Source organism: Oryctolagus cuniculus, chromosome 11 (assembly GCF_051225735.1).
Source record: "Oryctolagus cuniculus isolate XC-2025 breed Fujian yellow rabbit chromosome 11, ASM5122573v1, whole genome shotgun sequence".
NCBI lineage: Eukaryota > Metazoa > Chordata > Mammalia > Lagomorpha > Leporidae > Oryctolagus > Oryctolagus cuniculus.
The window spans coordinates 116,778,713-116,804,332 of NC_142877.1; the positions used below are offsets into that span (position 1 = coordinate 116,778,713).

Sequence of the window (25,620 nt, forward strand, 5' to 3'; positions counted from 1 at the left end):
TCCCGGGCCACAGCAGAGAGCTGGCCTGGAAGAGGGGCAACCCGGACAGAATCTGGCGCCCCGACCGGGACTAGAACCCGGTGTGCCAGCGCCACAAGGCAGAGGATTAGCCTAGTGAGCTGCAGCGCCGGCCGCAATATAGTTTTTAAGTGTCTAAGTTACTAGAAGTTAGTAACAGCGTTTAATAAGTATCAGTAATATGACTCTGTACACATATACAGTCTTCCCACCCTGATCCCACCACACACAACCCAAAGGCCTTCAGTCCTCATTATTAAAGGGGCCAGTTTTATCCAAACTGACCTTCCTACATATGTTAGAGGCTCCATACTCTCAAACTTTCCTAGTCCCTAGATTCTCTCTAAAATCCTACTTGCCTACCTCTCCAACCCTTCTCAGAATCCTAAATGGCTCCCATTTCTCTACCCCCACCCCCGCCCCCTCCCCAAGGCGTACCCCTTTGCTGTCTAACAGATTCTCCCTGGGCAACCTCCTCCTCTCTTAAGATTTTAGCTCCCAACTAAATGCTGGTCCATTCCAGGCAACCTGGAATCAACACTGTTTCCGTCGGACACAACGCCATTTTTATCAAACTTGCATGATGTAGGTGAAATGCTTGGCTGTTTGTGTAGGGCTCACTGTTTAAGACACCAGAACTCTCTCTGGAAGCAGTCAAGAGTGTTCACTCCGTATTACCATAAGGACTATTTTGAGTTCCATCAGCCTATGTATTTCCACACTTAACTAGTCCCTTAAAGCCCATTAAAAAGACAGCTAAAATTATCAGAGTGATTTCAAAAGTTAATTTTCTCACAGTTCTAACACCGGGGACTTACTCTGACTTTTGTTAACAGTGCCTTCTGCTTGTCTGATGTGAATTTTGTCGTCTTATTTTTGGAAAACTTTCCCTTTTAAAACCATTCTGCTCTGGTCATTCCAAAAGAGGCCCTCCATAACGCTGCTTAACGCTCCCAAGCATTTTTCCATTCATTAGGATAAATAAGCCCTGAGACTGACTTTCAGTCTCAAGTGACCTATTCTCAGAACCACAATCCTTGTAAATAGTAATAAATATTGTACACTGTTTCTTGTTAAAAAGTAAATAATACTGCTCCATACCTACCTCTGACTTCACCTGTAGGTTTCCAACTCTGCACTTCTACCTGACCATCTTAAAATTACACATCCAAGAACAAACTCTTAGCATCACCACTCTGCACTGACCCCTCAGGTTTTGCTGCATCCATTATCCCCACCTTGGGGAAGAGTATTTGGGTCCCAAACCATAAACTTATTAGATTCCCCTACCTACCTCTAGCCCTTAGTACCTAATTAGCTATCAAATGTAACTTCCTCGTATTTTCTTCAAATCCATTGTTTTTGTTCCAAGCCTACCTACAGCCAGTGCTTTGAAAAAAAAAAAAAGATTTATTTATTATTTGAAAGGCAGAGTGACAGAGAGGGAAAGACATTCCATCTGCAGTTCACTCCCCAGCTGGCCGCAATAGCTGGAGCTGGGCCAAACTGAAGCCAAGAGCCCCATCCCAGTCTCCCACATTGATGACAGGGGCCTAAGTACTTGGGCCATCTTCTGCTGCCTTCCCAGGTGCATTACAAGGAAGCTGGACCAGAAGCAGAGTAGCCAGGACTCAAGCTTGCACTCCAAAACGGGATATCGCAGGCAGCTTAACTGGCTGTGCCACAACATCGCCCCTGCTTTATTTCGGGTCCTTAATATTTCTTCTCTGAGTTACAGAAATTCTTTCAATGTATTATACAAAAGTTTGAACACACATAGAGCTAGCAAAGAGTGGTACAGTGAACTGCTTGTGTACCCATCACTTAATTCCAAAAGTGATCAACATACAAGGCTGAATATGTTTCCTTGCTCCACACTGCCCCACAACACACACAGAGCACCCAGCCAACACTGGGAACTCGGAAGCAAATTCTAGACATCGTCTACATTCATCTTTATTCTGTATATCTCAAAGACAAGAACTGTTTTTTTTTTTAAAAAAAGATTTATTTATTTATTTGAAAGGCAGAGTTACAGAGAGGCTGAGAGAGAGAGAGAGAGAGAGAGAGATCTTCCAACCACTAGTTCACTCCCCAGATGGCCACAATGGCCAGAGCTGGGCTGATCCAAAGCCAGGAGCTTCTTCCTGGTCTCCCACATAGGTGCAGGGGCTCAAGCCCTTGGGCCATCTTCATCTAATTTTTCAGGCCATAGCAGAGAGCTGGATTGGAAGTGGAGCAGCTGGGACTTGAACTGGTGCCCCATATGGGATGCCAGCATTGCAGGTGGCAGCTTTAACTGCTATGCCATAGTGCCGGCCCCAAGAGCTGTTTTTTTAACATAACTACAATACCATCACAACATCTAAATTTTAAGAAATCCCTTAGTGGGGCTAGCATTGTGGCACAGCAGGTAAAGCTGCTGACTACAATGCTGGCATCCCACATGGGCAGCAGTTTATGTCCTGGCTGCTCCACTTCCAATCCAGTCCCATGCTAACGGCCTGGGAAAAGGAGTGGAATATGGCCCAAGTATTTGGATCCCTGCCACCCATATGGGAGACTTGGAAGAAGTTCCTGACTCCTGGTTTCAGTCTGTCCCAGCTCTGACCATTGCATTCACCTAAGGGGTGAACCCACAGGTGGAAGCTCGTTCTCTCTCTCGCTCTCTCGCTCTCTCTCTCTCTCTCTCTCTTTAAAATAAACAAATCTTTAACAAAAAATTCCTTAGTGCTGTCAACCATCCAAGCAGTGTTCAGTCTTTTCCAACTATCTCACAGATTTTTTTGAAGTTGATTTATTCAAATCAAAGTCAGAGACAACACATTTCGGTTCACTGACAGGCCTCAAGTCTTTTTAATCTATACATTTCATCTATTTCCCCAACCTCTTTTATTTTCTAATTTGTTTGCTGAAGAAAACAAGTTGTTTCCTCACATTTTGGGTTTTGCTAGCTGCATCCTCATGATGTCATCTAATAAGCTCCTCCATCCCTGTATATTCAGTAGATTAGGAGCTAGATATAGAGGCTTAAGCTAGTTCAGGATAGAGTTTCAACAAGAGTACTTCATAGTTGGTAGCAGGTACTTTAGCAACAGCTTCTTAACTGGTCTCCTCTTCACCAGCCTTTCTGCTGTTAAAAGCATCCTGGGGCCAGCGCTGTGGCACAGTGGGTTAACCCTCCAATTGTGGTGCCAGCATCTCATATGGGCGCCAGTTCTAGTCCCGGCTGCTCCTCTTCTGATGCAGCTCTCTACTATGACCTGGGAAGGCAGTGGGAGATGGCACAAGCGGTTGGGCCCCTGCACCTGCGTGGGAGGCCCGGAGGAGGCTCCTGGCTCCTGGCTTCAGATTGGCCCAGCATTGGCCATTGCAGCCATTTGGGGAGTGAACCAGCGGATGGTTCACTGTCTGTGAAGCTACCTCTCAAATAAATAAATAAAATCTTTAAAGAAAAAAAAGCATCCTACGGGGTTGGCACTGTGGTGCTGCAGGTAAAGCGGCTGCCTGTGACACTAGCATCCCAAACGGGCACCAGTTCATGTCCCAGCTGCTCTGTTTCCAGTAGAGTTCCCTGCTAATGGCCTAGAAAAGACAGCAGAAGACGGCCCAAGTGTTTGGGCCCCTGCCACCCAAGTGGTAGATCTCAAAGAAGCTACTGGCTTTGGCCTGGCCCAGCATTGGCTGTTACAGCCATCTGGGGGGTGAACCAGCAAATGGAAGATCTCTTTCTAACTCTTTTAAAATAAATAGATAAATACATCTTAAAACAAAACAAAACAAAACAATCCCACAGCCAGCACTGTGATGCAAGAGGTTAAGCCACCACTTTGTAGTGCCAGCATCCCGTATCAGACTTCCTGTCTGTGTCCCAACTGCTCCACTTCCAATCCAGCTTCCTGCTAATGCACCTGGGAAGGCAAATGTTGCATGCAGGAGACTGGGATGGAGTTCTGGGCTCCTGGGTTTAGCCTGGACCAGCCCTGGCCATTCTAGTCACTTGGGGGGAGTAGACCAGTGGATTGAAGATCTGTGTCTCTGTATCTGTCTGTCTGTGTCACCTTGCTGTTGAAAAAGTAAATAAATAGCATCCCAACTGATTCTTATTCATCCTTCAAAACGCAGTTTAAGGCCTGCCTTCTCCAAAAAGCCTTTCCTAACCTTGCCAGCCCTTTCCCCATCTTCTCAGACCCTCCATGCATGTACTAAACATCCCTCATTCATGTTGTCCCAGCACCTGGGCCCACCTCTCTCACTGGCCTCTAGCACAGGACTTACTTCCTCTGCACTCCCATACCCAGCAGTCTGAGGTGTGTCAGCGTTCATAAACATGTGTCAGATGGAATGAAAAGTACCATTTATCACAGAAACCCAAAGAGCATGGAAATATAACAAAAGCATCACCACCTACCCAGATAGAGCAGGTGCTCTGTAAAATTTTCATTAGCACAAATGCTAATTAGTACACATTAGCACACACACTGAATAACTACATGAAGTGTTGAAGTATGTAGTTAACATAAACAAAGACGTCCACAGCCTATCCTCAGGAGTATTGTATCCTGATGGAAATGAAAAGACCAAAATTGTAGGGGATAAAAAGAAGAAACCAGAAAAACAGAGCCCTGCGCACCCACAAAATGACTTGTAATCATAGAAAACCATCAACTTCACTAACAACTGGTATCAATTTCTATGACACAACATAACACAGGCAGCACACAGAGAAGTAATGATTCCTTTTTATGAGCTCTGTTGTGTTGCGCAACACTGAAATGTGATCCTGTCCTGTGTCCATCTGATTTGAGTTCTCACAAGCACATGCATGAGTTAACTGAGGTTCAGCTCTACAAAAATTTAATCATGATGTCGAAATTTCACAGGCTCCAACCAGCTAAGACTCTCCCCCAGACACCTGGTCTTGGGCAAAGTGAAAACACCCAAAAGATAAGACAACCCAGCACCTAGGCAAGTTGCTGCAGATCCTGGGCTTCTGTGTCCTGTGACCTCAACCCACTACCGAAGAATCCAGTCAAGACCTGCAAACCTGGGAGAACCACTTACTATGCCACATCTACGTTACTCCTTGGCCTCGGGAGAGATACAGGCCATATTTTCAAGTCCCTTTCCAAGATATAATGAATGTTAAGGGGTACAACATCCATGAATATTAGGCGACCAACTCATTCATATAGTGTGTCTGAAATGCTGTCATTGCACATGGCGTCAATGCCAAAGGCGGACACAAACACAAGGAAGACACAGGCTGACACTGTCTCTGCCCTTAAGACCCCTACAGGGAAGTGGAGTTGAAAATCCGTACCCAACAACTGAAAAAGAAAAATTTAAGTGCTGTGAGTCCAAACCAGAAGGTAAACCAGGGTAAAAGATGCACTAATTAATTCTAGCTAATAACAAACCTGGATCACTTCTTACAGAAAGGATGACGTGAGCTAGCTCTTTAAAAAACAAATCCAAAGCACCCAAGTTTAAGTTTCTTTTTAAATTTCCAACTCCACAGACTTGTGTATCCAAACCATAAAATGACAACGTCAAAGAAACAGGACTTGACCTAATCCAGCCTCCTGTCCAGAATACCAACAGTGAGGCGCACCTGAGAAACCCATCTCCCAGTTCCTGACTGGGGGTCCCCAGCCTGTCACTAGAGTATGTACAAAAGAACCTTAGAAGTAATGTTTTCATGACCAAAGAAAAATGAACCAATTCATCAGAAATACTGGCTATAAACATTTGGGGTAAAGTTGGTTTGTTTTTTTTTTTTTTTTTTTTTTTTTTTTTTGACAGGCAGAGTTAGACAGTGAGAGAAAGACAGAGAGAAAGGTCTTTTCTGTTGGTTCAGTCCCCAAATGGCCACTACGCCCGGTGCGCTGCGGCTGGTGTGCTGCGCCAATCCGAAGCCAGGAGCCAGGTGCCTCCTGCTGGTCTCCCATGCAGGTGCAGGGCCCAAGCACTTGGACCATCCTCCACTGCCTTCCCGGGCCGCAGCAGAGAGCTGGACCGGAAGAGGAGCAACCGGGACAGAATCCGGCGCCCCAACTAGGATTAGAACCCGGAGTGCCAGTGCCGCAGGCGGAGGATTAGCCAAGTGAGCTATGGCGCCAGCCTTGGGTAAGGTTATTTCTAACTAGTAAGTAAAGAAATATAAATTTAAAAAAAAAGTTCACCTACCACATTAGCAATATTTTACAAATGAGACTAACAATGCTAATAAGAAAACCAACCATTCGTACCTGATAGAAATATAAGCCAGTAGACCAATCTGGAATGTAATCAGACAACGCACTTCCCAAAAACCTCAATTCTTTTTTTTTCCCTCCATCTACTTGAAAGGCAGAGCCAGAAAAAAGAGAGAAAAAGGGAGGGAAAGAGAGAGAGGTCGATCGATCTTCCATTTGCTGGTTCACTCCTCAAATGCCTGCAACGGCTGGGGCTCCCTGCCAGGCCCCCCAGGATGTACTAGCAGGGAGCCGGGTCAGAAGCAGAGGAGACAGGACTCAAACCCAGGCACTGAGACATGGGATGTGGAGCTTGACCCTCTGCCCTACCACGCCTTCCTACCGCCTCTCAAGGAATATGTGACTGAACCCTCGATCACATCACTCCCTTCCTGTTCTCCCACTGACACACTGGAATTGTTACTTTTGTGCCAATTTCCCTCCACTAACCTTTGCCTGTTCCTCATTCCTTCTCCCTTACCCTGGGCATGTGCTATTCCTTCTTCATTTTGTTTGGCAAATCCCTACACATATGCCTGGCTCTCAGCTTCAATGCCTCTTTGTTTCCGGAAGAAGTCGTTCCTCCAACCCCTCACCTGTCTTAGGACCCTCACTGGCAGATCTCTGTTGCAGCACCCTGTGCTTTTGTTTCTTTAAAGCAGAAACCGGAGTTTGTGACTATGAATTTAAACCAGAGTTTGTGACTATGAATTGGCTTTCTAACTGTAATCTCTCTCTCATGGAACTCCAAGTTCCATGACGAGCACCTTATCTGTCATATTCGTTACTATCTCTCCAGTGCTTAGCACACAGCAGGAATGCAACAGCCAATGAATAAATGCTCAACAGTAAAACGGCCAAATTCCTACTTCTAAGGAAATAGCACAAATTGCAGAAAAAGCTTTAGTAGAAGATGGTCAACCAAATCGTAACAGAAGTATGGAACACAGAATATGACTCAAATGTCCAACTGGGGAGAAATTAAATAAACGACGCCACAGAACAGAATGTTCTAGACTCATTAAAATGGCTCCCTGAAAGTGTTTCAGCCACAACTCTTATGCTACTAATACTCAATGAAAAGAGAAAGGCACATCACTGGCCCACAGCATCAGATCAGGTGTAAGAACACACATCTGACAGCGCTGGATGGAAATCAGCCACATGCCAACAGTAATCTCTCTGGAAGGAGGAGATCTTTGGGAGTGGGTTTTATTTTGTTGTTTTGTCTTTTTCTGAGCAGGGATTCTATCTGGTATCTATTTGTTCTGAGGAGGCCAACCATAACATTTGATTAAAACATGAAAGTGGGAAATTGGTGATCTCTAAGTACTGGGATGAAGTAGGGTTTTAAAATCCTCAAAGTCAAATTATAAACAGAAGCATTTAATGAGTTGACATGCTTAAGAATGGAGCATTTTCACTTGGGAGACCTAATCTAGAAAATCCTAGAGGCTTTCTAAGCAACATAATTAACACATCTTTTTCCTTTCCCCAAGAAAATGCTGTAATGTGGATCAGAAACTGCCCACTCAAGATTTTACTTCTTCCAACAATTAATTAGTGCCTCCTGTGCAACACTACAGCATGAAGGATCAGTTCGTTCTCTTACAGAAATAATGCATTATCTGCCCTTCCTTCCAAAAGCTGTCCATGCACAACACAAAGCAGTACTTCCCTAGTCTCACGGAGGAGGAGGAGGAGGAGGAGGAAGCCACCAGGAAGCCCTTCATACTCCCCGTCTTCCCTGCTGAGTTTCCCCCTAACTCTTCCCACCCCACCCAGCAACCCAGATAACAGGCACATGCTGAAGGTATTTGTTACCTCTTTCAGCAAAGTATTTAGGATCAGCAAAACAATTAGGAAAAACTTTTAAAAGTTGACATTTACAACATTATTAAATGTATGAAGTGGCTAAAAGTAAATCTAACAAGAAATGTATAATACCACCACAGAGAAAATTATAAAACCTCTTTGGGAAAACCTACAGACAGATCTAAATAAATGAGTAAAATATACCACATTCATGGTACAACACTCTAAAGTTATCGATTTTCCCCAAATTGGTTGACAGATTTAATGTAACTCCAATCAAAATCCCACAGTGCTTTTTTCTTAATAATTTCAATTTTTTAAAATTTATTCAAAAGGTAGAGAGATCTTCCATCTGCTGGTTCACTCCTCAAATGCCCAAAACAGTGAGGACTGGGCCAGAAAGAAGTGAGGAGACTGAAATTCAATCCAAGTCTCTCATCAGTGGCAGGGACCCAAATACTTGAGCCATCACCTGCTGCCTCGCAGGATACACATTACCAAGAAGCTGGATCAGAAGCAGAGGAGCTGGGACTTGTACCAAGCATGCCAACATGGGATGTGAGTAATCCTAATGTGCGTCTCCACCACTGCACCAAAGACTCACTGCCTGCCCTCATGACCTTAAAATTCATATGGAAATGGAAAGAACCAAGAATAGCCCACACAAATACTCTTGGAAAAGAACAAAGTGGAAGAGATTACTTCTTCTATGTAATAGTTATATTAAAATTGAAATAATAAAAATTATGAGACCATTTAGTAGGCAAAAGACATACCAATGAAACCAAATAGTGAGCTCAGAAAAACATCCACTCATAGGTAAATCAAAGAGGTGACTCCACTGATCAGTGGAAAGAATATTTTTTAAATGGGACTCCATTTGGGAAAAAATTTTAACTGGGCTCTATCTTATCCACATATAAAAATTTATTTCCAGAAATGGAAAACACAAAATTCACTAATTATTAACGACTCATATATCTATTACCACCTATGTCAAGCAAAAGATAACAGAATCATTCCAGTCAGATAAACTTCAACTCATCTATTCTGCTTAGGAATACATACACAGTTCGTAAAAGAAACTATTTTCCATTATGATCCATTCATTCAACAGGTGCCAGAGCTCCTGAGCTGCAGCCAACGGGTTAGATCATTAGAGAGAGGTTTTTCCAGGTTTCTCCAAGCCCAGGCTGGACAGGATCCCTGGGAAGATCAATTTTACCTTTTAGACCTAAGTACTCAGCCTGGAAGACAACAGAGGAATAATACCTAAAATACACAGTGGGATTTCTTACCAAGTTTTTCCAATTATGACAATAAGGACGGGTTTCATCAAAAGCATCTTCTCTGTTCAGGAAACAGAGGTGCCAGGACCCTGCCACCTCCTGCCTAGGGCCCCTGCTAATCCACTGAATTTTTACACACGATACTTCCAGGTGGAACAGATCTAAGTAAATTTCTCCCAGTCACAAAAGAGCACCCCCTCTGTGGAATGCCACACTTTCCAATTTCACTTGTTTCGGGGCTGTTCCATTTCTGCCTTGATTCTTACCTCCCTACACAAGACCGGTACATCCAGCCTCTTTCCCCAGGGCTGAATGCTGAGGAGCAGCAAAATTTAAGAGGTGTGCAGAGAAAGACAGGAAACAGTCTGAGCAGTTAGAGTTTTAAAAGCCAGGAAAGAGAAATGTCGCAGACGGCAGTGGAGGAGCTGGAGAGACAGCAAGTAAGATGAAGACTGCCGTGTGCCTACTGGATGGACGACAAAAGAACACCAATGGCTCTGGCAACGGCAGCTTCAGAAGAAGGGTAGTGACAGCAGCCAGGGAGAGCGAAGTTTCCGGGACATGAGAGTAGAGACAAAGACTGTAAACTACTCTTTCAGGAGCCTGAATACATAAGGAAAGATTTATTCGCGGAGGGCAAGGCTGAGGATACACAGCATCTCTGCACAACAGCAGCAGCTCCTCCCACTCCACTCACGGTCAGCGCCCATCTTCTCCAGTTCCTGCCCAGGTACTAGCAGTTTGTTACTTGCTGTCTGTCATCACTCCCATTGCCAGTCCAACCCCAGAGGAACGCTGGTCCTTTCTCCAGCCCAAGGCTGCTGGTTCCATCCACAAATGCCTACACAGCCAGGGCTAGGCCAAGCCAAAGACAGCAGCCCTGGACTCCGGGTCTCCGACAGGGATGGCAGGACTCGAGTCCCGGAGCTTTCACCTGCTGCCTCCCAGAGTGCAGCTTATCAGGAAGCTGGATTGGAAGCAGAGTGGCTGGGACTTGAACCAGGCACACATATGGGACGCAGGCATGCCAGGAAGTGCCTCAAGCCACTGCGCCAAACACCTATCCCTTAATCCCAAATCTTAGCACAGTTTATTATACATCAATGCTGAATAGGTATTTGTTGAAATAACGAATTTATGAAAGGAATGGGGTGGACGAAGCAGAGAAGTAGGACAAATTAGAAAGCAATTATAATAATCCAGGGAGTTGGAACCAGTGTCGTAGTGTAGTGGGCAAAGCCATCGCCTGCGATGCTGGCATCCCATATGGGCTCCAGTTCAAGTTCTGGCTGTTCCACTTCTGATCCAGCCCCCTGCTAACATGCCTGGGAAAGCAGTGGAAGAGGGCCCAAGTGCTTGGGCCCCTGCAAACCACGTGGGAGACCCAAATGGTGCTCCTGGCTTCGGTCTGGCCCAGCCCTAAACCACTGCTGTGGCCATTCTGGGAGTGAGCCAGTGGATGGAAGATCTCTGTGTGTGTGTGTGTCTCTCTCTAACCATGCCTTTCAAATAATTAAAATAAATCTTGAAATCATAATAACCCAGGGAGGAAATGTCAGCCTTATATAATCATCTAAATTTATATATTTTATAAGAAATAGTAAGGTTATAAGCAACTCTTCAGAGACATGAAATAAAGTAAAATCAAAACATTGAAAACATGAAGATCCATCAAATCAGACAGTGCAATCATTCTACACCTCACCATCTGCATACTCACCATTCTTCCGCTCACTAAGTGGAGGCAAGTTGGGATTCCTGCCGGGGTGGAGGCCTAGGGTCAGCTCGGGCTGCAGGGACAGCTCCTGCAATTCATTGGCAACAGCTTCGCTCTGGGGGCTGGGGGCCGCGGACAGGGACACGAGCACTGGTTCGTCGTCATTGTCGCCAGCCCCTCCTCCGTCCAGCCCATTCGCAGCAATGACGGAAGGGGGCAGGCACACCACACTGGAGAAATCCACTTTGGCTTTCGTGATGACAACCTAAAAGTGGAAGAAAAGGCAAAACTTTCAAATGGCATCATAAAATAACCATACTATTAAGTATATGCCAAACATTAATATAATATGACAAATTATGCCATTAGCTTTTTGTAAAGTAAGCAAGCGTTATTAAGTATGCTCACAGAGTACACAAATTTCAAGTCTGAAACTGTCCTCAACTAGATCACCCAAGAGGATAACATAGAAATGAAATAAAAGCAGCACATACACACAGAATGGGACTGAAGGAAATGCCAGTTGCTGTGGTCTGAAGTTTACATGTCAAAAAATTAATCCCGGGACCAGTGCTGTGGCTTAGTGGGTTAAGTTGCCGCCTGCAGTGCCAGCATCCCATATAGGCACTAGCTTGTGTCCTGGTTGCCCCACTTTTGATCCAGCTCCCTGCTAATGCACCTGGGAAGGCAGAGGAAGATGGCCCGAGTGCCTGGGCTCCTGCACCCATGTGGGAGACCCAGATGCAGCTCCTGGCGTGGCCCAGCCCAGTCAGTTGGGAAGTGAACCAGCAAACAGAAGATCTCTTCTTCTCTGTCTCTCCCTCTCTAACTCTGCCTTTCAAATAAATAAATAATTCTTAAAAAAAAAAAAAAACACTACATCTCTATACATACTGGCAAAAACAACTGCTATATAGGATTAGTCTATGTGGCTCAGTACTCTTTCCATTGACCCGGAATCAACATGTGTCTCCTTTAACAACAGCCTTTTTAGACCACAAAAAATATACTTTGATTTTATGATGCTCAAGGACTCCTCAGGACAACACTCCTAAACACCCTTCCCCCCATACACACACACACACACACACACACGCACCACAGATAGATGATGGCTTTGGAACATGTTTTCTTTTTCTTTTTTAAAGATTTATTTTTTTATTTGAAAGGCACAGCCATAGAGAGGAGAAACAGAGAGAAAGAGGTCTTCCATCCTCTGGCTTACTCCCCAAATGGCTGCAACAGACAGAGCTGGGCCGATCCGAAGCTGGAAGCCTGGGGTCCCCATGTATCCCATGTGGGCCCAGGGGCCCAGGGGCCCAAGGACCTGGGCCATCTCTACTGCTCTCCCAGGCCACAGCAGAGAGCTGGACCCTAAGTGGAGCAGCTGGGACTCAAACCAGAACCCTTATGAGATGCTGGCATTGCAGACAGCAGCTTTACCCGCTATGCCACAGTGCTCGCCATGGAGTATGTTTCCTAAAATTTACACTTATCTTCATTTTTACTCGAAAAACAGTATAGAGAGATTAATCTGCTACCCCTTGATTCATTCCCCAAATGCCCACAGCAGCCAGGGCTGGGCCAGGCTGATCCTAGGAACGTGGAACTCCATCCAGGTCTCCTAGGTGGGTAGCAGCAACCCAAGAACTTGGGCAATCACCTGCTGCTCCCCAGGGCATGTCTTAGCAGGAAGTTGGATCAGAAGTGGAGGAGGTGGGACTTGAACATGCACTCTCACAGGGGACACAGGCATCCCAAGCAAAACAACCTAACAGCTATGCCACAAGCCCACCCCAGAATGTATTTCTAAAAACAAACAAAAAAACAAAACCTGAGGTGAGTCTTAAAGGAAAGCAGGAGGATAGTATTAAAACTTCAATCATATGGGGCAGACACCTGGCTTAGCAGTTAAAATGCTGGTTCGCAGCCCGTGACCCCTATCAGAGCATTTGGATTCAATGCTCACCTCCTGGCTCCAGCTTCCTGCTGAGAGGACCCTGGGAGGCAGCACTGCCGGCTCACGTGACTGAGTCCCCGCCACCCACATGGGAAACCTGGACTGAGTTCCCACCTCCCACTGCAGGCATTTGGAGAATGAACCAGCACACGAGACAGTGCACTCTCTGCTCCCCCAACCCCTCCCTGGAAGAGGAAGAGGAAGAAAGAGGAAAGAGGGAGGAGGGAGCAAGAAGAAAGAAGAATAAAAATCTCAGCATCAGGAAAAGTGTCTTCATATAGAGCACCAGGGTTTCCAGTAACAGTTGTTAAATCATTACGGACAGCAAGGATTCTCACCCTTCATAAAAATACAGAGAAAGGTACCATGACATCGACAGCTGTATGCAGTATATGGGCTTTGCAAGTTGTGCCTGCACATAATAGGCACCCAATAAATATTCACTGACTGAACAAAAAGAAGTACAAATGATACTTAAAGATCATCTTGGGGACAAATCTAGATTTCACAAGGAAGACTACATGAAAGACACAGAAACCTCAAGAATAATGTTAGGAAGTTGAGGACAGAAACCAGCAAACCTTACTCCACTGAAGTACTCCAGCAACTGTTGGGTTGGAATCAGAATTTCACTTAAAAAGTTCTTAACTAAGAATCAGAACTCCCTTACTTCAAACTTATGGAATTTATGGTGCTATAACTTAGATTAGCTTAAGTAATTAAAAAATTTATTTGAAAGGCAGAGTTACAGAGAGATGACACAGACACACACACACACAGAGACAGAGAGACAGAGAGTCAAAGAGAGATCTTCCATTTGCTAGTTCACTCCCTAAATGACTGCAACCACCAGGGTTGGGCCAATCCGAAGCCAGGAATTTCTTCCAGGTCTCCCACATGGGTGCAGGGGCCCAAACACTTGGGCTGGCCTCCGCTGCTTTCCCGGGAACATTAACAGGAAGCAGCTCCACCTCTGATCCAGCTCTCTGCTATGTCTGGGAAAACAGCAGAAGATGGCCCAAGTCCTTGGGCCCCTGTACCCGCATGGGAGACCCAGAAGCTCCTGTATCCTGACTTTAGATCGGCTCAGCTCCGGACACTGCAGCCATTTGGGGAGTGCCCCAGTGGATGGAAGATCTCTCTCTTTGTCTCTACATCTCTTTGTAACTCTTTCAAATAAAAAAAAAAAGAAAGAAAGAAAAAATAGAGCAGCTGGAACTCAGCTGTATGGGGTGCCAGCTCTGGAGGCTACGCTACAACAATGGCCTACTTAAGTAAAATTTTATGATAATTGGAGGTAGGGGAAAGAATAAAACAGCATCAGCAACTCGATATTTACCAAATTAAGTGAAAAACTAAACATTGCCTCACGAAGTATTGTTCTTTACATGATTACAAAGGGACATGTTAAATGTTAATAATAAATGGGCCGGCGCCGCGGCTCACTAGGCTAATCCTCCGCCTAGCGGCGCCGGCACACCGGGTTCTAGTCCTGGTTGGGGCGCCGGATTCTGTCCCGGTTGCCCCTCTTCCAGGCCAGCTCTCTGCTGTGGCCAGGGAGTGCAGTGGAGGATGGCCCAGGTGCTTGGGCCCTGCACCCCATGGGAGACCAGGAAAAGCACCTGGCTCCTGGCTCCTGGCTCCTGCCATCGGATCAGCGCGGTGCGCCGGCCGCAGCGCGCTGACCGCGGCGGCCATTGGAGGGTGAACCAACGGCAAAGGAAGACCTTACTCTCTGTCTCTCTCTCTCACTGTCCACTCTGCCTGTCAAAAAATTAAAAAAGAAAATGTTAATAATAAATGAATACTTCTTGTTTCAATTATTTTTTTCATTTAAGGTGGTCTGGCAAGAGCGTTTAATGGCTATAGAGTCTCAGTTCTTTAAAACGAAAAAGTTCTAGAGATCCGTTGCACAACAACATGAACACACTTATCATGAGGGACTGCACATTCAACAATGGGTAAGAGGGCCAGGCATTTGGCCTGGTCATTAAGATGTCCACATCCCATATCAGGATGTCGTGCTCACATCCTGACTCTGCTCCTAATTCCAGCTTCCTGCTAATGCACACCTTGGGTGAAGATTCAAGTAGTCAAGTCCTGGCCAGCCAGTTGAGAGATGTGGACCCGGCTCTGGCCAGGCCCAGTTGGTCATTCTGTGCATTTGGGGAGATTTGGGGAGTGAACCAACAGATGGGCTGGTGCGTGCGCTCTCTATCTCTTGCGTGCTCGCTCTTGCTCTCTCTCTCTCTCTCTCTCTCTAAAACAACAAACTGGCTAAGAGGTAAATTTAGGGGCAGGCACTTGGCCCAACGGTTAAGACACTACTTGGAATGCTCACATGAGTCCTCGCTCCTCTGCTTCTGATCCAGCTTCCTGCTAATGCTCACCCTGGGACAGCAGATGATGGATCAAGTACCTGGATACATGCCACCCATAAGGGAGACCTGGACCGAGTCCCAGGCTCCTGGATTCAGCCTGGCCCAGTCTCGGCTGCTGCGCACTCTGGGGAATAAACCAACAGATGAACCACCTCTGTCTCTCTCTCTCAAGTAAAATGAAAATAAATATTTTTTAAAGCAGGTAAATTTAACATGTTCTCTTACCATGGTAACAAAAAGTGGCCTGGTAAAATCTCTGCTTACAGACAACTTACTAAATTAACTCACATTAAACTCATATCATTTGCTTGGCTTGAAAGAATAAAACCACAGTCTTCTTCAATCTACCGTTCACTAATTCAGTACAACCCTCTTGCTGTTACTGCGAACCAGCTAACCATCACTACCGCAGGGACTCGACATCTGACATTCCCATGTGCTGCGATTCAGGAACCAAGATCCACCGCATGACAGCACGATTCTTCCAATGCAGCATGAAGTCAAACTGTGAGACTGCGATTCTGGTATGCACACAGTGTACATCACCAGTACTCTTAGAAATTACTTTATTTAAAAAGAGACTGTGTGGAAAATGGTCCCAAAAGAAAGTCAACCCAAGTTCAGAGTTAGGCATAAAGAAAAAATGGAGAAGTTTAAAAAGTGATTTTTTTAGAACACACAGATTTTTTTTTTTTTTTTTTTTGACAGGCAGAGTGGATAGTGAGAGAGAGAGACAGAGAGAAAGGTCTTCCTTTACCATTGCTTCACCCTCCAATGGCCACTGCAGCTGGCACGCTGCAGCCGGTGCACCGCACTGATCCGAAGCCAGGAGCCAGGTGTTTCTCCTGGTCTCCCACGCGGGTGCAGGACCCAAGGACTTGGGCCATCCTCCACTGCACTCCCAGGCCAAAGCAGAGAGCTGGACTGGAAGAGGAGCAACCGGGACAGAATCTGGCGCCCCGACCAGGACTAGAACTCGGGGTGCCGGTGCTGCAAGGCGGAGAATTAGCCTATTGAGCCACGGCGCTGGCCAGAACACACAGATTTTTAATAGACGGAGGTATCCAATCCTGTAGTGACGTGGACCCTGATTGTGCCCTACTACTACCCAGAATAAAAGAAAGAACAATCTGAAAAACTATTTTATCAAGTGCTCCCTTCAGGATGTATTCTAATAGTTTAGTAATTAAGCTTCATATATTATTTCAATTTTCATTTACTTATTTGAGAGGGAGAGAGAAAATAAGCTCCTATCTGCTGGTTCACTCTCCAAATGCCCACAACAGCCTGGGGCTGATGTCAGGAGCCAGGAATTCAATCCAGGTCTCCCGTGTGAGTGGCAGGAACCAATTACTTGAGCCATCACCACTGTCTCCCAGAGTACTTATAGGCAGGAAGCTGGACTCAGAAGCCAGAGTTGGGTACAGAACCCAGGTATTCTGACGGGAATGTGAGATCTTAACTGCTTATGCCAAACGTCCATCCCAAGTCCCATATTTACAGAATCATTAAGGGCTTGAAGATGTTGCTCAGAATTTATATAATTTTTTCACCACATATTTTTACTGAGTAAATTATACGTTACATTGGTATTTGTTAATTTAGTGATTTTTGAAAGCTTCAGGATATATCCTTTTAAAATGCCAGTATTAAACCATGTTAAAATAAAACTAACTGTCAAGGGGGAGTGCATACAGGAAACCAGTGTGGTACAGAACACTGATGTCTGGAGAAGCTGGTACTGAATATATGAAAATTTATTATATTATTCTCTCTACATTTGTGTGTTGCATAATATTATAATATCTTTAAAAATCAAGAGTCTTCCTTCCATAGAGCAAAGACCTGATAAAACATAGTGAAAGGCTTCCTTTACACTGACTTTAGGGAACAGACCGAAGTCAGGCCAGGCACAGACAGAAGTGCTGGTGGGCGTGTGGCCAAGTGGGTCAAGCTGCCGGCTGAGACGTATCATATCATGTATGAACTCACACCAGGGTGCCAGTTCAAGTCCCTGCTACTTCACTTCCCTTCGGGCTTCCTGCTAATGCACCCTTGGGCCCCTGCCACCCATGTGAAGACCTGAATGGAGTTCCTGGCTCCTGATTTCAGCCGGCCCCAGACACGGCTGTTGCAGGCATTTGGAGAGTGAACCAGCAGATGGAAGATGGATCTCTCTCTCTCTCTCTCTTTCTCTCTCTCTCTCTCTTTTCTCTTGCTCTGCCTTGCAAGTAGATGAAAATAAATAAATAAATAAACATTACAAAGAGAATAACAAATAACCTAGCATAAAACACGTACACTGGTAGGAAAGTTAACTTCTCTAGCAAACACACTCTCTTCATAATGAAGTAGCCCACAGGGGAAAATCGCAATAAACTATGACCACCTACACATAAGGCCCCAAAGTCGCTGAGGTATAGCTATTGTGGATTAAATCTTATCTATCAATTCCTGAATACTCCTAAAATTTTCTTGACTGCAGCGATGCAATGTTTTAGTGCTGTAAATCTGTGATTCTACTGAATCCAAGATCAAACTTTCTTTTCATCAGAGGATCCGCAGCTCCAGTGTCTGGACTGCTGACTCATGCGTGATCAGAAGCAGCCAGAAGAGAGCACCACGGGGGCAGGGGCAGCTCCCACGGCCCATCTGCTTCCCTCTGCTGTCGGCTGCAGCCCGCCCCATCTTCTCTCCGCGCCGCCCCATCCCTTTTGGGGCTGCATGCCTTCTGCTGTGCAGAGCGACACATGTAACTGAAAGCAACGGCACAGAATGCGTTAGAGAAGTGGAGAGCTCAGACAGACAGCTGATAACTCTAAAGCAAGTGCTAACAGATTCTTTATTCTGACCCATGACTAAGAGTTTCATACCAGCACATGTGTGGTTCTTCAGAAAAAAAAGTTTCTGTATAAAAATTATTTTTAATCTATTAATGACATTCCTACTGGACAGATCCTTACTCTTATTTTTCTTGATTTATTTTATTTACTTACTTACTTACTTATTTATTTAAGACACAGAGAGAGATACACAGATGCAGAAAGAGAAACCATCCACTGGCTCACTCCCTAACTGCCCGCAAAGGCCAAGGCTGGGGTGGGCTGGGCTGACCTCAATCCAGGTCTCCCATATGGGTGGCAGTAATCCAATCTCTTGAGCCATCCTCACTGCCTCCCAGGATCCACATTAATTGGAAGCTGAAGTCAGGAGCCAGAGGTGGGTACTGAATCCAGGCACTCTGATATGGTACATGAGCATCCCAACCACAAGGATAAATGAATTCCCCTCTTGATTTATGTCAATATAGTACAAAAGCTAAATCACACTCCCACTGTCTGTAAGTTTGTGTGTGTATGTGTCTGTGTGTGCAAGATCTGACATGTAGGAATTCAAATCAATTGAAAGCTTATTATATAAATACTAGGCATTGCACTAGGTCCAAGGATAACAGTGGGGAAAGCACCAGGTCTTGTCTACCTGCCCCATCTTTATCCCCAGACCCTCCACCATAGAACTCTTCCAAAAACAAGGAGTACAAGACACGGGAAGACAGATCATCTATCTCAGAACAATGGAAGAGTGGTGTGGCAGATGAAAGACGGCTGCAAATTCTCCAGCGCTTTTACCTCCCATGGACAGGTGGAATCTACTTCCCCTCCCACTGAAGCTCAGTTGGCCTCTGCCTTGACCAGTGAAACACACTGAAGTGATGCTGTGCCAGTTCCAACTCCAGACCTCATGACGACTGGCAGCTTCCGCTTTGGTCACCTGGAGCCCTACACCCCACATAAGAAGTCCAACCACCACACTGGAACTGGGAGAAGTCTCAAGACTACACGGAAAGGAGGAGGGATCCAGCAGAGTGCAGACCTCTAGACATCCCTACCAAGGTGTCAGGCAATACGAGGAACGCTATCCTGGATCCTCCAGTCTCCTGCTGAATGCCACTAAGAGACCCTAGTTAACACCTGTGGACCCAGGTCAGTAACACACACAAGAATCCCTGTCCAAGTTCCTCCCCCACAAAACCGAGATGTAGCAAATGGCACCAGATTTCTCAAGAGCAGCACTGGCTAAATGGCATTCGAGTAAACGCCTTCAAATTCTGAAGAACAGGCTCTCTATGGTATGTTCTATCAATCCTGAGAAAGAGAGAGAGACATGGAATCCAGGCAGCAGGGGGTCCCAACCCAGAAGAGCAAGAAACACACCACCAGGGGAAGTGAAGACAACTGCCAGGGCAGCAAGGCCAAGAAGACCAGAGAGCCCGATTAGCGCAGGAAGAAGAGCTCCAGGAGGAACGGCTCTAGGGATGCTACACAGGGTTTGGAGGCGGTCCTGCGACTCGCAGTTAATGGATGCGCACTTGGGAGAGTGGGGAATGAGGGTCAGACAAGGTCACAGGGTCGGGTTGCATGAGATGAGGAAGAGAGACGGGCCTGCACTGCCCTCTGCCATGGCACAAGACAGTGCGTTGGCCCTCACCAGACGCCAGTGCCACACCCCTGTGCTTCCCAGCTCCAGAACCAAGAGCCAAATAAACTCCTATTTTATATAAATTACCCAGTCTTGGGTATTTGGTTATAGCAACTGAAAACAGACTAAACCAAGGGGGGGATTTCTGATACATTATCCAGCAAGTTTAACCAAGTAGAAAACTGTGCTTGAGACCTTCAAAGGATATGGGAAGAATTCATGACACTTATGAGGAAAATTAAGCAAAAATTTTAATATAGGCAATTATCAACTCCAAAAAAACAAAAAAAATTATATAAATAATGGAAAGTAAGTAAAATAATAAAAATTACTGGGCTAAGCACTGAATAACATTTACACATTCATAATAAGTCAATATTGAATACAGATTTAACTAAAATCTGTAATACAATCTCACTGGAAAGATGGCAGATAGGGAGTTATGAGACAACTAAATTTTCTTTCTTTTTTTTGACAGAGTGGACAATGAGAGAGAGAGACAGAGAAAGATCTTCCTTTGCCGTGAGACAACTAAATTTTCACTTACTATGATAGACAATCCATAGACAGAGTTGAGACTTGCTGTCAGGAAACCAAGTACACACCTATTTAGAAATATGGAAGAGAACACCAGAAGAGCGTTTTAAGTGGTGGCCTCAAACTAGCAAGTCTGGGATGGGGGAAGATACCACACAGTTCTCAACTGAGAGGCCAGCCAATGGTGAGAGGTAGCCCGGCGGACCAGGATTCATCTGGCCTTTGATCACTTCTGGTTTTCAGCGCCCCCTGATCACTCTCCAGGCAACCAGCCATCTAAGTTCTTTCTCTCTGCCTGGATAACAGTGACAGTGTCACAGTGTTTCCTCAATTACAACAGGACAAGGTCCTTCACTTCCTGCTTCATTTCTCTGTCCCCTGTATGCACCCTCTCCTCTGTATCTATCTGCTACACTGCTCTCCACTTGTGACCACCTAAAATTGCCTGTTCTTCCCCACCACCCACTTTCCCTATTATCCCTCCACTCCCAACAGGCTAGCTTCCAAAAGGTCCCAGGCTTGCTCCTCCCACGGATACTTTTATCAGTATTAATACAAATCGCTCCCCTATTGTTGTTTTGTCTCAAGTACCTAGACACAGCACTTGAAACGGAACAGGGACTCAACAAATTCATCTTTCAATGCACACTTACTGATTACACAACAACTCATGACACACTGGGTGCTGGGGATTACAGGCAGTAACAAAGCTCCTGCCCTCCAGGAGCTTAGATTCCTCCAGGACACAGAACTGCCTGAACAGAAACAAGTGTGAGCACACACGGAGTGCATTCCAAAGGGAAACTGTCTGGCAGACCATCCAGTCTGAGTAGAAAACTTAGGTGAGATGTGCCTGGGCCAGAAAGCTAGCTCTAGAAGCAGGAAGAAACACCATCAAGTAGTGTCTCAGTGGAGTATCTACTGCACTGGAAAAGGGGAACAGGAGTGGGGAGGAGGGCTAGTTACGAAGCTGCTTCACTAGACAAAGCAGATAACGTGTTGAGATCCTGAATTCAGGTAAACTGACGTAGAAAGAAGGGAACTGCCACACAACGCACCTAGAACTCAAACCGCAGCTGAATTAACATTGAGTGGACTGAGACAGAGTTATCTGACATGGGACGTGTCTGTGTTTGACTGCAGGGGATGACAGGAAGGAAGGTACCAAGGAGGACGACAGGCTGTAAGCCAGAGTGACTGCTGGCCCAGTGCCCTGCCAAAAGAAACAGGAATGACGAGGAATTTTATCAGAGGGAGGTCGGGTTTGGTTTTGCATGTTGGATTCAAATCCAAATAATGGAAATGGAACCTGGGATTCCATCAGAGACATGAGGAAGAAAACGGGGATAGAATGAGAGAAACAGTAATGAACATTAGGATAGGCAGAGAATAACAGAAAGAAGGAACAAAAAGAAGGAAAAGTACAGACATAAAGGAATGGTAACTGCTATCAAACTTGACTCAGCTGAAAACCCACGAATTCCTGGACTCAAATCACCTACCGTGGACATTAGACCACTCGTTTGACTCCCAAAATTATCGCATATGGCTGCGTATCCAATTACAGATCCGTAGTTTCTACTCACTATTTTAGAAGCTCAATAAAGCTGTAACTTTATAATGCTGACAGGCAACCAGCTGTCCCAACCTTAAAGACACAAGTAAGCTCCAGGGCTTTTAGAAAGGGACATGAACTCGCCAACTGGAAGCAACAGAAGTAAGAACTTGAAGAAGAGTGTAACACACTCTATCCTCAGGCTCAACCTCTTCTACACTGGCTCACTGTTCCCAGTGAGACCCTGCCAGACACCCACAGCTCAGAGCACATCCTGACCATGCCAGGTACACCCGGGAACGCCACGCTTTAGCAGAGCAACTCAAACTGCCTGCTACCCACAGTGCCTAAAGAAGGCTTCATTAGCTCATCCAACACACTCTGACTGACCAGGCACCGTCTGGGTACCAGCAGTCCAACAGAAAAAGCCCTGCTTCCATGGAGCTTACATTACACTGGAAGAGAAATAAAGGAAATAAACATACAGTTCAATAATTTCGAAAAAATCTAAGTGTCATGTGCTTGGTGGCTAATTTAGACTAAATGGTCAAGAAAGACTTTTGTCTGAACTGAGACAGGAGTAACAGGCAATGCTTTATCCAGCTGAGGCACGGCGCGTGTATGGACTCGGCCTGCACACTCGAAGTATTTACTTGTCTTGGTCTCTTGTAGCTGAGGACACTGAGGCACTGAGAAGTAACCTCAGACCTCTGCCTCTGGCCACCACCCAACCTGATGCTGCCTGAACGGACAGCAAACAGCCAGACCGCAGAGGGACGCAAGACGCCTGTGACTCGTGGTGCCTAAGGACCTTCCGGGGCAGACCCAGCTTTCATTGGCTCATTTCACAGGTTCAAGGGCGACGAGGCGGGAATGAGCTTGGCATCTTGAAGGAAATGAAGACCAGCATGGCCAGAGGAAAGGGAGGAGGTGTGTCCTACCACAACTGCATGCTACTGATGCAGTTAAACAATGCAGTCTTCTTAGAAAGATCACTTTGTTGGTTCACTCAGGCTGCCATCTGACCATTCTGCCGTGGCCCCCTAATGACAATGACCCTGGGACCTGTGCCTTAACATAGCATCATATCACTAAGTTAGGGGAGGCGGGCCTTCAGCAAGTCACTCTGAGGAAAGCTGATCATCACCATCTACCCTGTTATCAAGGGTATGATCACTAAGCACAGAAAGATTAATAACTATGAGGTAGTATTCTGAGGCAGACATTTAACAGAAATTTGACAATTTGCCTTAATCACCTCCCTAAAATCATTGAAACGGCTGCTTGTTTTACGGCACTATTTTCATGAGATGACTTCATTACATTCCTTGAACTTTATTCATGCCCACAAACACTACAGGTATGCTTTTCCCAACCCCACTTCTATGGTATTCAAATATGTTCCAATTTTTAAATGAGGAATTCTACAAGGATGCTTCAAAATGTCATGGAAAATGGAAATAAATGATGTTTATTTTGGTGCCATAGTTTTGAAAACCAGACAAAGAGAAGTCCTCAAAAAGTACACAGGACACACATGTTATAAAAAACAGCATGGATTTCAATTTTTTGCACCAAAATTAGTATATTTTTTAATTTTATTTTTTGTGAACTTTTTGAAGCATCTGATATATTTTTTAAAGGTTTATTTATTTGAAAGGCGGAGCTACAGAGAGAGGGAGAAATACAATCACTCACACACAGAGATATATTCTGTTCACCGGTTCACTCCCCAAATGGCCACCACAGCCAGGTAAAGGCCAGACTGAAGCCAGGAGCCAGGAGTGCCACCCTGGCCTCTGACATGGGTGCCGGGGCCCAAGCATTTGGGTCATTATTTTTTGCCTCCAGGTACATCAGCAGGGAGCAGGGTAGGAAGCAAAGCAGCTGACGCTCAAACGGGCAATCCGATAGAGCGTGCTGGCATCACAAGCAGCGGTTTAATACAGTGCACCACAGTGTTGGTCTCTGGTAATTTATCTTCTAGAGAATTCTCTGAGAGCGAGGGATACTTAAAACATCCAGGGCCAGCGCCATGGCTCACTTGGCTAATCCTCCACCTGCGGCACTGGCATCCCATATGGGCGCCAGGTTCTAGTCCCAGTTGCTCCTCTTCCAGTCCAGCTCTCTGTTGTGGCCTGGGAGGGCAGTGGAAGATGGCCCAAGTGCTTGGGACCCTGCACCCGCATGGGAGACCAGGAAGAAGCTCCTGGCTCCTGGCTTCGGATCGGCGCAGCACGCTGGCCGTAGTGGCCATTTTGGGGGTGAGCCAACGGAAGGAAGACCTTTCTGTCTCTCCCTCTCAGTGTCTGTAACTCTACCTCTCAAATAAATAAATAAAATCTTAAAAAAAATAAAACATCCAAATGCTGTTTATAAAACATCTGAAAAAAGTTTAAATATGATCTGAATATATCTATTCATCTGCAAAATTACATAATTCATTATGAGGCAACTTTCAGGTTAGGAATTCTTCACACTTCTACTCTTATACCAAAACCTATGCACCAATAAGCCAGGCAACATGAAATGCTGCCAGGCCACAAAAAAGTCTGCCATGTACAGAACCTACCATAGAGACTTTGTTGAGGTATGAATAATACAAAAAAAGACCAGTTATTTTTTAACATATTAACTTTGGAATGACAAACATGTTGAGACAACCGCCACGCGCTGAAGACAGCAGGTGGGGAAGGAAGACACTGTACTGTGCTGTTTCCATGCTACAGTGCAGCGTCGGAAGAGAAGCCCTATCTTTCAGTGCCAAGAAGCCTCATTTCCTCAGATTTCCCCATGTGTTCTCCCATGCTGGGTCAGCTAAAAGCTCCTATTTTACAAAAGGAACCATGAGTAGTTGCTAAATTCTTCATTAAATAGTTTTAAGCACTAACATTGAAAAAGGAAAAGAAACCACCACGCTTCTGTAGGAGTGTCCCAACACAGCGCCACTCAGAGCAGAGAGGTCAGCCGACTGGTGCCCCAGGGGAGGGCTCGGGACACTGCACACTGCAGCATGAGAGCTGCAACACCATGGACGTGAGTCACCCTCCCAGTCATACTCTAACTGTTAAAAACTAGCTTATTAATTACATTTACCTATCCTAGTAAGATCAGTTATGACTCAGAAGCAACAGCTTCCCAAGGTGCTTCCTGGACTACAGCAAAGAGTTCACGTTTAGAAACGCATCTCACTTTCTCCTAGTAACTGAGTAGAATCTCTGAAAATATAATGAACCCTGACAATTTACATAAAAATAGCTCCTGGGCTATGGTTCATTGCTGTTCCCCGCTGACAACTTCCTGTTTCAAATAGTATGACTCTCAGCTAATTAATATTCTGAAAAGGGGGCTGAGAATTTCTGATGAACAATGTAACTTTAAAATCAGCACAATTATATCTAGACCTTTAAAACAGAAAAGAGAGTAGAGGCAAAGACGTCAGTTTTCTAGACAAGGCAAATCCAGTCACGTACAATGTATGACAGCCAACTACGGGACAAGTATATGACCACAGTCCCAGGAGACCATACTGTCTGCCGGCGTCACGGCCATCTCAGTAGGTGTAAGTCTACTCTCTCCTATTCGCAAAATGATGACATCACCTAACAATTCATCCACATATGCCCACTGTTG

At 45.4% G+C, this 25,620-nt stretch overlaps 1 protein-coding gene across 3 annotated transcripts in view; it reads right to left on the bottom strand.

Moving 5' to 3' along the window:
• MRTFA (myocardin related transcription factor A) overlaps nucleotides 1–25,620 on the bottom strand; it is a 208,238-nt gene that overhangs the window by 109,986 nt on the left and 72,632 nt on the right. For all 3 annotated transcript variants that reach the window (XM_089308960.1, XM_051834083.3, XM_089308962.1), the window contains one exon: nucleotides 11,079–11,340. The gene's annotated coding sequence lies outside the window, so the exon portion shown is untranslated. The remainder of the gene's footprint in view (nucleotides 1–11,078; nucleotides 11,341–25,620) is intronic.